This window comes from Columba livia, chromosome 8, assembly GCF_036013475.1.
Source record: "Columba livia isolate bColLiv1 breed racing homer chromosome 8, bColLiv1.pat.W.v2, whole genome shotgun sequence".
Lineage (NCBI taxonomy): Eukaryota > Metazoa > Chordata > Aves > Columbiformes > Columbidae > Columba > Columba livia.
Window position 1 is genome coordinate 23,324,366 of NC_088609.1, and position 13,071 is coordinate 23,337,436.

Sequence of the window (13,071 nt, forward strand, 5' to 3'; positions counted from 1 at the left end):
GACAGAGGTGTAATATTCAAACACTAAAACTATCATTGCTCTCCAAGTATGTTCATCATTTAATCCGATGCGAGCACCTTGTTTTTGCCCAGCTGTAATGTGGCTGACCAGCATCGATGAGGACTGCTCCCTTTAAGACGTGTGTTTTTAGCAGCCTAGATCTTTACCTTGCAGATTGCATAGCTCTCCCACCTGCTGGAGAGTCATACAACCCATTAAAAAATTTCTAAGCACAATACTTTTTAAATCATTGTATCATGTTTATTTTTTATGACAGTTACATGAAAGACCCACAATCAGAAAAGACAGGCTTTAATTCTTCGAGACTCCCTCCTCACTACAATAGCTATTGCCAATCAGTACTGCAGGTAACAGAGTTTCTCCATTTGAGGATGTGACAAAGTAGAAATTGGGGGACTTCAAGATGGTTTTTATTTTTGAGCTGCGGTGAAGATGCCTGAATTTTGGCTGATGGTACACTTACATAAGGGTATGGCTAATATAACTGCATTCAGCCCAGTGACTCCCTGGCAAGCTGTTGCTTTGTGCACGTTAGTGCTCAGACTGGCACAATGTCTCAGGAGCATAGCTGAAGTGGCAATGATTAACTTCATCCAATATGCCTGCTTTGGCAGGGGGGAATTTGCTTCTGTTCCAGTGCAAAACCAAGCAAATCCACTGCTGTGGGTGATCTAAACTCACCTGGTTTGACTTTGCACTGAAACTATCTAGACAAACTCACAGTCATTTTTATCAGAGGAGAGCCCCAAGACCCCAACCCTCCTGCCTCCAGCTGCACATTTGCAGCCAGAGAGACCTTCCTGCTCTGTACCCTGCAGACAGGAGTGAGCTCAGACCAGAGGTTTAAGCCACAGCCTGAGTAAATATCTGGAAACTAGGCTTGGATGTAAGCTTAAGGGGTGTTTAGATATATTTTGACTTATGCTCTGCCTAACTCACAGACCATTATTGGACAGGAGACTGTGTAACATACACAGTGAGCCCAGTTTTGTACAAGTTCTGAGGATGCCTAGTTTCACAGACATAATTGTGGTTACTAAAAATGTGACAAAAAAGAAATGAAGAAAACATATATTAAAAACAAAAACAAACACCAAAAAAACAAAACACAAACCAACCAAACAAACACAAAACTCAACACCAGCAAGGAAGAGACTCCAAATCCCCAATAACAGTAAATTAAAGCAATATGTTCTCAAACAAAGGAAAAAAACCTCACAGCAATTTCAAAGAATGTTCTTTGCACAGCTGGACTGAAGTGGGACTTCTGCTATTGATTTCAGGAATACCAGAACTTGAACTCTGAACTCAAATAATTTAAAACAAGTAAAAAGTGTCTCACAGTAATTTGTAAAGGGTCATGTAAGTGACAGATGAGCTCACCTTTCCACTTTATTCTTTGATGTCAAAAAGTGGAATTATTTCGGCACCATTTTTCCGAAACTGTGCCTTCATAACATCCCATCCTATAGAGGTGCTTCCAAACCCTTTTGGACCTTATGTTGGATCAGCATTATGTTTCTGGGCTTTTTTAATAGACAATATTGTATGGACTCCTACCAGACTGTACAAATTATCAAAAAGAATATCACAGTGGAAAAGATATTTTTGAATGGATGCTGTGCATGGTGGCAAAAGATATTCAAACTGGAAACCTTTTAAATGTTACAGAAAGATGTCTTAAAAGAGGACACCCCAGAAATAGGACTGTTTTTTAGAAAATGAAAATCTTCAAAGTCAACACCTCTTTCTGTCAGAAAATCCTCAAAGGGGCATTCCTTCAGAGTGAGAATCTTTGAAAACGAAATCTCTTAAACTGATATGAAAACTTTGAAAGCAACACACCATTCCTAAAATCGAAGGTAATATTTCCTTGGCAGAATACAGCGTGTTCTTAAAGGGAGAAATGACTGCACTGTTGTTAACTATAGAGGTGATCAACCACTACTTCTCTTACAAGAAAGAATAAAGATTTTTTTAAAACCTTTTATCATCATAAAAAAGTTTTTAAATTACAATATTACAATATTTTTAATGATAAAAAGTATTGGTGGCAGTATACTCTTTCATCGCTGGACAGGCAGTGTCATATATGCTGCTGACTTGAAAACAGATTCTTCATTTTCAGAAATATAAGTAAGAAAGTCCATGGCGTGGAGCTTGTTGTAAACATTTCTGTGAATTCTATTCCCATGGAGTAATACTTTTTTTTGTTTGTCTGTTTGCTTTTGTAAAAGTAAGACTTTTCACAGAAAATGGCAGGTTTGCAGTACATTTTCCAGTGCAGAATAGCGTGTTTTTTGGAATCTGGACTATTTTTGGGGACTTGGAATCCATTTCCAAACTTTTTTTCCAACCAGCACGGTCTATGGAGTCATTTCTCATTAAAAGCTTTACAGGGAAGTGATGTAGAACCATGGATGTGACCACAAAGCAAATAGCCTGTATATAGGTTAGAAAGGAAACAGTGAACAGACCGTTTATTCATTGTGCCATGTTGAAACATGATGGCCTTTCAGATGATGGCTGCTGAGGCAGCTCTCTGAGCAGTGCAAGGGGACAGGTCTTCAGTGTCGTCTGACTGCTGCGGCACTAGACTGGCTATTGGAGTGTGAGTGAACTGCAGCTAACCCAGAGGCAAGGGCAAGCCAAAATGATTTTGGGGGCAAGACATCAGATTTAAAGCAGCCTAGAGGAATGGGGTCTCTCTTGAATTGAGAAACTGAGAAAATTGGAAGATAAAATACATATTTGCCCTCTTGAGTGGCCACTTTCTCTCTTAACTATGAGGCTCATAGAAGCATCGTCCTAGTCACCTTCTGCTCCTGGCCGTGTGAACCTACAATGGTGTGACCACAGTCACACAGTTCCTACACTCAAAAATAAAGTGGATATCAAACAACACAGTGTCTCCCCAACTCTTCCTTATTATCTTCTCATGCCGTCCTCACATGCTGCTCATTTCAGGATTTGGGTATCGCAAGCACCCTTAGGAAAAATGCAGCTAAGGCGGCACATTGTGGTATTCTGGTTTTTAATTGGTTTACTGTACATACTCTTCCCATTTGTCTATTTGATTATAGCAGCTTAACTGGGATCACTTAAACATCTGTCTGTATTAAATATTCTAGATAAAATTATTCTTTCAGATCTACTCAGCTAAAATGCTTTTTAGTATATCAGCTTCACAGGACCGTGATTCCTGTAGTGTGCAGTAGTGGGAGATTCAATATGTACACATGGGAGGCAAATGTGACCCAAATGGCATACCCGGTATGACAGAAGTCTTTAATAACAGCTTGTAACTTGGACGTGCTTTGAGTTTTAGAAAAAATTGACAACCACAAAAAGTAGAAGTTGCTGGCATGCTAGAAGCTAGACATGAATAGTGTTTTTTATAATACCGAACAAAAAACCCACATTGCAAGGACCAGCTACAGTGTTCAGTTACGGTCTCTTCAGTCGTTAAACAAATATGGACAACATAGCTAGCAATGCTTAGAGAATTTAAGTAAAAGCTACAAATATCTTGTGAGACCATTTGGAAGACAATCTGCCCAAAACAGGCAGACACAAAACCCTTTCTGTAGCTCTGCCACTCTAAACAGCAGAGCCCCCAAGCGAAGTGCAGGTTTCCTCCGCCACCCATGGAGCCAGCGCAGAGGCAGCCCCTGCCCCGGTGGCACCCAAGGGGCGAGCAGCCTGTGCTGCGGCGCCTTCTCCCACCTCCTGCCGCCAACAAGCAGCCCCTGGAGCTGCTGAGATCTGGGTCCTTAAGTGCAGCCACTGCCAAGCTTTTCTACATCCAAAACTCTCCTAGCCTTGCACCCAGCGCTTTACATCAATCCATGAGAAAATACCAAAGCTTCTTGCCAGGCTCTTGCTGAAGCTTGGACCGGTAAGTTTACTCCCAACCTCCAAACAAGCTTTTTGGAGAGGTGGGTGTCCCTGCGGCTCTGATATGGCACAGCTGGCCCGGTGAACGCAGAGCTGTGGTGTCATGAGCATGAAAGCCTAAGTAATCTTAAGAAGAGACTTCACTATCACGAGCAAAACTAGTGACTTCTGCCTTAGGCTGCAAGGCCAAAAAAGCACCAGGAAGCAATCCATAAACTAATGTTTTGCATTGTTTTTTTTTCTGTTCCTCATGCTCCACAGGAACTTCATGCCATGTTAGCTCTAATTTAAAGCTGACCTGCTATAGCAAACAAAAACCGCAGTTACAGTGAAGTGGGGACAAGAGATCAGGGGCATGTCAGTGATTTTCCTTGTCAAACTTAACTCTACTTGTCTTTGTAATTTGGAAATAACAGAAAAATCCAAATGTTTCTTAGATTGCAAATATTCCTTTCTAAACTAAATGGTGTTTTCCATTTGAAATTTGTAATTTGGTCTATCAACCATACAAAGCAGATACAGTTTTCTTTGTTACATAGCACAAACAGAAACATTATGTGGTGAAACGCACATCAACCCACTGGAAATCTGAAAATGAGTGCTGAATAGAAGAGCAACAGATTAGAGACGGAAGTCAGAAATAATCCTGTTCTTAAATTCATTATGTTTCCAGAATGATTTTTTTTTTTAACTTCAGTTTACCATCCCCAAAACTAAGGTACTTTATAATTTTGACACTAATCTTCTGTGTAATCTGCTGTCCTTTAGGAGTGCTGATGTAGCTGAAGAACAAGAGCAGCTTGTCACACTGCATTATTAACTGTCTGCTTGCAAACTTCAGAGAATTTCTGGCCAGATGTGACATAATGTCTAATTAACCTTTTGCATTTTCTGAACCCAACAAAGATATCTGCATTTTGAGAATAAACAGCAGCTATCATCCCCACTTCCCCAATGAACAGCAGCAACTTTTAACAAATACCATCAGCAGTATGAGATGCGGTCCAGTGATAGGTTGACTCTTCAATACTTTGACCACAGCAATCATCTTTATGTCAAATTTACATGTCTATAATTCTTAACTTATTTTTAAGTTCAGATATCAGTCTGATATTGTGCTTGCTGTCTAATGTGGTGAGTTGTCAGATGTAAAATATTTTCACAGGGCAAAATACTAGCATTATAGGCACGGAGTGTGTAAAATACAAGTCATCATCCTGTGATAAGTAAGCAAAACACTGTATTGCTGTGGTCCTGGTGCAGGTTTTCAAAGGGATTGAAGTGTCAGGGTAGTCACATCGCTCCTGCTTTCTGCACAAGGGCAGGCAGAGTTAAGCCTTGGCCTCGGGGCACAGGAGCTGGCGTGAGTGAGAAGGGATCAAGGCCACTGACACATACAAGTGCTCGGTATGAACAGGGTATTCAGAGGCACAAAACATCTAACGGCTCCAACCCCACCTGAGACAATGCAGCTTCCTCCGATTAAAGACATGCACTGCTGAACAAAATATGGCTCTGTACAAACACGGTCCTAAAGGCTGTAGAGACTTTGCTTACTTTTCTCTAGACTTTTTCAGCTCTGCTTTATTACTTTAGTTCAGACACAAGTTGTCTTGCACTGATTTTCATTCTTAGCTGTATTTGTATTTCAAAATGTTGCTGAGATCATCCCAGACTTAAAGCTTAGACACCACCAGACCTAAACCTTAAAAACTCTGGCTTTTGACTGTCTAACAGTGCTAAAGGCATGTTCTTAATGGTAGAAAAACGGCAGGCGTACATGATCAGTTGAAAAGGAGAAATTTCAGTGTACAGCATATTCAGACACCACATATTTTCATTACTGGTAAACAGCAGAATAAATCATCAGGCTATCATTAGAGTATCCGAGGTACGTCTGCTCCTCAGCTTGCTCCTGACTTGCGTCGTGCTTCCTCAGCCTGTCACTTTTGGAGCTACATGTGTGCCCCATTAAAACCATACTCAGCTGGACAATGAATTAATAGCACAGGTTGAGAGTAACAAAAATATAAAGCCAACAACAACTTCAGGACTAATTTTCACCCTCTTCTGCCTTCTTCACTTTCAGTTGGTTTTGCTCTGTTTTTCTTCTAAGGGCACAAGTAAAATGAAGTGGGATGTAGTACCCCAGAATTAACAAGTTAGTAGCATTCATGTGTAAGGGCTTATTTTTCTTGAAGCAAAGTAGCCTGAATATTAGCTAAAGTGAAGGTGCTTGGGCACATACAGTGAAGGCCTGACTGGAGCACTCTATTCTGGAGAGGTTTGCAACAAGATGTGAAGATTTAATAACACATTGCACTTAGATGTCACAAGCACCTTTCATCCTAAGATCACAAATGCTGTTCCAGTATAAATTAAGTCTCACAAGTCCTCCGTAAGACACGTAACTATTATTATATGTTTTTATTGTCGGTCAAACTGGTTCAGTTCAAGTCACAGCAGTGTGGTAGCAGAGGAAGAAAAAGTGGTTTAGGGTTGAGTCTTGAATCCTCCATTGTAACCAAAATGGTACCTTCAAATTCTTTGGTGGGATTCTTTGGTAACATGATAGTCATACTTTTCAATTTCTTATCTGCAACGATAAAATACTCCATAGAAAACCAAATTGAAGTGCATATTATATGGAATTTATAAAAATTTTATTTTGAATTCCCAAGTATTCAAGAATGCCTAGATTCTGATCAGCAACATACTCCTTCGTCTGTGCTGGTATTACACTCTCTATTCTCAGCTCTTAGTGAAAAATGTAATGATCCCAACTGTTATGGTTAGAAAGATAATTTTTAAACCATTTCACTCATGGAGCTGCAGACAGCTGATGTATTAGCTGTCTTGGCTGTGTGTGCTGCCTTACTAAACTGAAGCTGAAACATCAGCTTAGCGATACAAGTATCAAGATTTTAAACTCTTTGAGAGACTATCAGAGTATCTTCTAAAAGGTAGAACATGAAGTCAAACACCCCAGATCTATCATCATCTTGGAAGAGTTGATTGCTCTCCTACATCATGCCTATCAAGATTCAATAACAAGCTACAAGCATTAATCTCCATTATAGGCTTGTATAAAGTGTGACTCATTTATAGATTCAATGCAGATTTCAACATTGACTTACAAAGAAAGTATATCACTCCTCAATGGTCAGTGTTTTTTAACTAGTCTCATTAACTACAGTGGATTTTGGCACCAAGACTACCAAAAGGAAATGAGCATCTCTGAAAAAATAAGGGCCTTTAGTCATCCAGAAGGATAATTTTGAAATAGCCACCTAAATTACCTAAGAATTAATAATACATGAGGCAAAGCAGAGGACAGAAGGAATTTGATTTTGACAGACCACTGAGCACTCCACAAGACAGGGAAGAGGGAAGAAAAGGAAGGTGGCTGGGGGGGGTCTCGGCTGGTGGCTCTGCCGTCGTCCATCCTGGAGATGGGAAGGACATTTCCTTACCACGTGGATTCATTAGCCACCCACAGCCCATCAGCTGCAGAGGATAAGAAGGACAAGTTATTAAATTTAATCTTCAGATAAGTGTGCTTTTCTTTCTCTATCTACCATTGTAACTTGGTATATTTTGGATTTTGTATAGAAATGCTTCACCTTTAACATGGCTTCATGTAAGAGTGAGATATCAAGGTTAGCGGCTAAAATCACACCATTCTATCACAGTAGCTATAATGATCCCTAAATCCAGATTACTGGACCCTTTTGCAGTGCCTAGTCTGCATTTCCCTGGGTATTGAAAGGTGGGCTGCACAGTTTAGGCGATGGTGGTACAAGAAGTACCTTTGGATGAGCCATGCAGACAGCAGAACATGCAGAAAGGAGAGAGAAAAGCACTGGGAAAGAACTATGCTCTGGTTTATTATCTACATTTGCAATTGTCATAGCTTCTTAATAAAAGTATGCAGATTTTAATTAAGCTGAAAGTAGTGTAGAACTTCCAACAGTGCTCCACAGATCTGGCTGCAGAATTTAAACATAGGACCTTTATTAAATGTCACAAGAGTAAATGTAGTTCGAAGACATGGAGAGCTGCTTTTACATCCAGGTTTTTACTTAATTTAAATGTAATTGGACTAGCAGAAATTCTAACATGACTTGTAATTGAAAAACATTATACACTGTATTAATTCACCCTTCATTAATATTTTAACAAAAACTAGAAAATGGCACTCTTGAAAAGACCAAGGAGCAAAGTGGCTGCAGAAATTCCTCTGAGAACCTGCTACATTTGTGCAATGGGGTTTCTGGTCAGATGAGAGGGAAAGCTGGGGCACAGAAACTTTTCACAATATTTTTCTTTCACAACCTGTTAGAGCTGCCAGAAGAAATTCCTGGCATGTGTAATGCTGACCATAGCTGCGATGCAGCAAGCTTTTAGTTACATACTTATCCCCTGAGTCACACTCTTTGGCAGTCTTTCACATCGCTGCCTTGCTCCAGTCTACATCCTTATAAAGAAAGAAGCAGTACTTAAGTATATCATCAATAGCAGCACGACATGGAAGGATCAACCCCTGGCTTTCTGTGCACCACCTCACAGATCAGCACAGGTCTATCTTTTTCTCTGAGTACCCTTTGTTTATTGTGATACAAAAGGAAGAAAGTAGCTTGTATAAATACTATATCAGACTTATCAGAATCAGTGAGTATGAATGAGGACATAACCAAATAGATAAACAATATTTTTGCCTTTTTTCTACTTATTTTTAAACACATCAGTGCTGATGACATACAGCCAGAATATTAGAAGCCAGGGTCTAGAATGCCATTTTTACGCAAGGAAGAAAAATAAGACAGACAAGGAAAATAGTTTTTCAAAATCAAACAGGGCATTTAGGGACCTGCAAAAAATTAAAATATTTACAAAAAAACATAGGTCAAGAGTGTGTGTTACCCATCAGCACATTAGAGGCAGCAGCCGAAGCTGTAGTGGCAGCACTGGGCACAGCCCAGGCTCATAGTCATGGGGTAGTCCTTCCAGAGCCCTTTGCACAGGAAAGAACAAGACAGTCTTGGAGAGTTGCAGTGGTAACACAGGTGAGACTGGAGCCCCGCTGTGGTAATGGTTTGTCCAAAGCTCTGAGGAGAAGGGAGGTTCCCTGGCAAGGATTAAACAAGCTACTTCATTAGTACCAGAATGTTCCCAGGCAGTGGAGAACGTCCCTGCAGCCAGTGCATGGCCCAGCCCAGGTCTGGGAGATGCTGCCTTCCCTGCTGCTGCCTCTGCTTGGCAGCCCACATTTTGCCTATTGAGCTGCCGTTACTTTAGGTTTATTTTGATGTTCTGCCAAGAGACATCATCATATCTCTCAACAAGATGGAACAATGTGTATTTCAAGCTTTTGGAATGTAGAAAGTATGATTTACTTGTAGTGTATGTCAGGCCATGGTATACATCTTTAGACTGTTTCAACTTTCGCAACACCTGAAAATAAACAGCAAGCTTTTTTTCCATTTAACCAAATTAAAGGATGGCAAAATTTTAATGACTGTTGAGATGAGCACTTCAATACCAAACCTCCAGACAGTTCACTGAGGACGTGATTTTGATTTGAAAGAGCAGCTTGCTGGAGCTCTGCTGTAGTACTTGCTTTGAGGGAATGAGCTTGATCCTTCCTTGAAGAAGCAGTAACTTTCTCATCTGCCTCAAGCAACTCTTTGGAATGTCACACATCAGAACACAGCTTTACTTTGTTCATCCTAATAGGTGGCAAAAAGTTCCGAGTTTTTAGGTTCAGAAGCTGATGAAGTCTTGTTTTGACCTTTTTCAACGTGCTGGATGCCCTCCAGTGCTCCACATGGGTGTGTGGCGGGCACAGCAGAGTCCCCATCAATCTCATGAAGAGCTGCTGTACAGCTGAGCTATGCCACACTTTAAGTGTTGCCCCTATATATTAAAATCTGATGTTGCAGCCCATTTGCTGCAATGGTAGGTGCCTTGGTAACTGCAGTTAGTCTTGCTGAATATTTAGCAGTAGCTTTATATTCCTCAGCACTGCCAGCTCTCAGTTTACTGGCAGCATTTAATATCTTTTAATTAAAAGTGAGCAGTATTAACAATATACCTTAACTAAATGTTATAAATAAAAAATGTTGATTTTCTTTTCTGTTTGGAATTAGCCATTGCCATCCCTGTAGCATGAAGCATCTTTTCTATCGTTTTCTCTGGTTAGGATGTAGATCTTGCCAAAGTGACACATCGCATTACACTTCTAAGCCTGTATATCCAACAGCTCCTTGCTTCCCCAGGGTTAGAAACTTCTACTAACACTGGATGCTAAATCTACGTAATAGATCATTGTAATGCTTTAGTTTTATTTATAATGCTGCTGTTCTAGCACTTGACAGAGGTACATATCATTGCCATCGTTTGTAGCTGAGGGAGTTGAGACAGGGTGAGCCATTGTGACTGGCCCACTGTCACAGCACAGGGATTTGGAGGAAGAGCGCTTTTCTCATACCACCTCAAGCTTCTTGGAATCAAAATCAAGACAAAACTTATGTTATTCTTACAGCTCAGTGGGAGATTTTTCAGCCACTCTGAGGTGTGACAAAGCTTGCTTCAGACTGAAGAATAAGAAATTAGAAGGCAAATAAAAGACTTTGTGAGGTAAATGAAATGTGAATAACAAAAAATGTCTGTAGGTGTACAAGTTAATTAGAAGATCTCTAAGAAAGGTACTCATATAACCTGTTTTAGACTTCTGGTATCCAAATCAGGTGTGATGCATGTTGTTTCACCCCTTATCTACTGTTGGCCTCTCATCCAAAAGGTGGAGCACACCTCATTCACTCATCCACCAGGTAAAGAAAAATACCCCCCGTTAATGGGAAAGATGCATTTGGTCATATGATAGAGTGTGTAGAGTCCTAGTTACATGACGAGGCACGCAACCATCATGCAACAATACATGGAATTCTTGCTGGGAACAAAGAAGGCAGCAACTTGCATGCAAGATTAGTTGCTCTGAAAGACCTAAGGCAGGGTTTCCTCTGCTTTTCAAAGACAGGAGCATAAGTTTCTTACACCGCTAGTAGATGGCAATTAAAGGGTTATCTAAGTTATACATCTAATGTCAGACACTTCAGTATTAACTACAGAATACAAAAATACACCTGTAAAACTCTGTAAAAAAAATCTGTAAACCAAAACTTACTACTTGTTATGCAGTGTTATCAATCATTTTGATTTACATATGAGCTGTGTTAGATTAAGACATGCTACATCTGCTCTGCACCAGCCACTCAGCAAACATTTTGGGACATCCACAACTTCTTACTTTCAGGATACCTCAGCTACACACAGAGGAGAGAGAATGTGACTCTCTGAGCTGGCACTGGGCAGCAAACTGATCTCAGACTTGACTGCGGTGCTATGGGGCTGCTCTCATTTGTGTCACGCAGCAAAGAGCCCAAGGCCTGAAGATGCAGCCCAGGACCAGGCAGGAGTCAGATCACACCGGGCTGACTGAACAGCTGGATGACTCCTGCAGCAGGGCTCAGATATCACAACCGCCGACATTACTGCTAAATAGTCAACAAAACACAATTTGCAGTGCAAAGTAGCTGTATATTCAGAGCTGTATATTGTTGCATGAAGAGAAACTAAAATTACTCTTTATGATAAAGTTAATGGTGTACAGTTTGTAAGTTAGTTATAACAACACCTCAAGCATTTCTACAAAACTTAATTTAATATACGAACTCATTAAAAATCATATTATAGAAACCACTTACAGGCTTTATAAATGTGTTTTCATATTATTAGAGAAGGATCTTAATAAGGAACAATTTGAATGCAAAATGCACACATAGAGGAAGTTGCTTATAGTAAAACTAGCTAAATGAAATTTGCTGTCAGCAAACCTCCCGACTAGTTTCTTCATCTGAGTTACAAATGGACTATGTTTTTGTGTATTTAGGCCTTTTTCTAACAGAAATAGTGTACCAGAGAATTCAAGCAATTGAGATAATGGTACAAGCATCGGACATAATCCCTCTCTGAGGACCAAAATATCCCCGAGCAGGCAATGACGAGCATGTGCAGCTGATTATAACAAGCGATGTAACTTGCACCCCTAGAAATTTCTCTCTCAAGCTATAACAATCCTTTAACAGTGAAAATGAGAAACAACATTGAATCTTAGGACAAGGCTCTAATGTAGCTCTGGTGGAAATGAAGTTCTGATCCACTTAGAACAAGATTTGTTGCATTTAGCAACTAAATAAGCTAGTGTTTTATTATTTTTATTGATTACCATATTGTGACATTGCGTGGTGATACACCAGTGAAATTATTCATTAAAAGAATGATGTAAAAGTGACCATGTTTCATCTAAATAACTGATTTTTAAATGAGGCAATAGGCTAACGGTGATTAATTAATGATTTATCATCAGAATATAAACCAATAATGGTTTACATCATCTGTATTCTTCACTGACATTATTTGTAGTTCCTATTCATAGCATGTAAATTTTAGAAGCCTGTAATATTTGAGTCTTATATGTCATTTTATCCTTGTGTTTAAAATTTCGTGCATTAACAGGTTCAAGTAGGTATGACTTTAAATCTTTATAAATAACAAAATTTGTTGTTTGCAATAACGCAAACTGTTAATCTGCAGATCCCTGTCTTAATAAATTAACAGTGTTTTCTATGGAGAAAATAAATGCAAAAGGTCAGCTTATTATCTCCAAAAACTACTGTGAAGTCAACAGAGAATTAGTTTTGTTATTCTGCTGAAACTGCATGCAATCACTGAGGTTCATACGGGTGAAGTATTATTAAGTTCTGCTCACTGACACGTACCACAATACACAAAATAAGAGCTAAGAAGTGCAGGCCACTTCAATTACTCCTACATACAACCAAACTGGTTTTAAAACAAGCTTATCAGATACCGTGATAGCAGCCCTGTAGGTACAGCCAGTCCTTACTCCCTGGTGTTTCTGGCAGCCTCCTCCAGCAGGGACCCTGCCAGCACAGTGGAGTGGCCCACACTCCACACAGCCCACATGGAACTCCCCTGAGGTGGGATCCATGTGGGTAGTTCATATGTGGTTGTGAACAGGTCATCTGGGCTGGAGAGAGGGCAGGAGAACCTGCTCCATCTCCCAGGGCA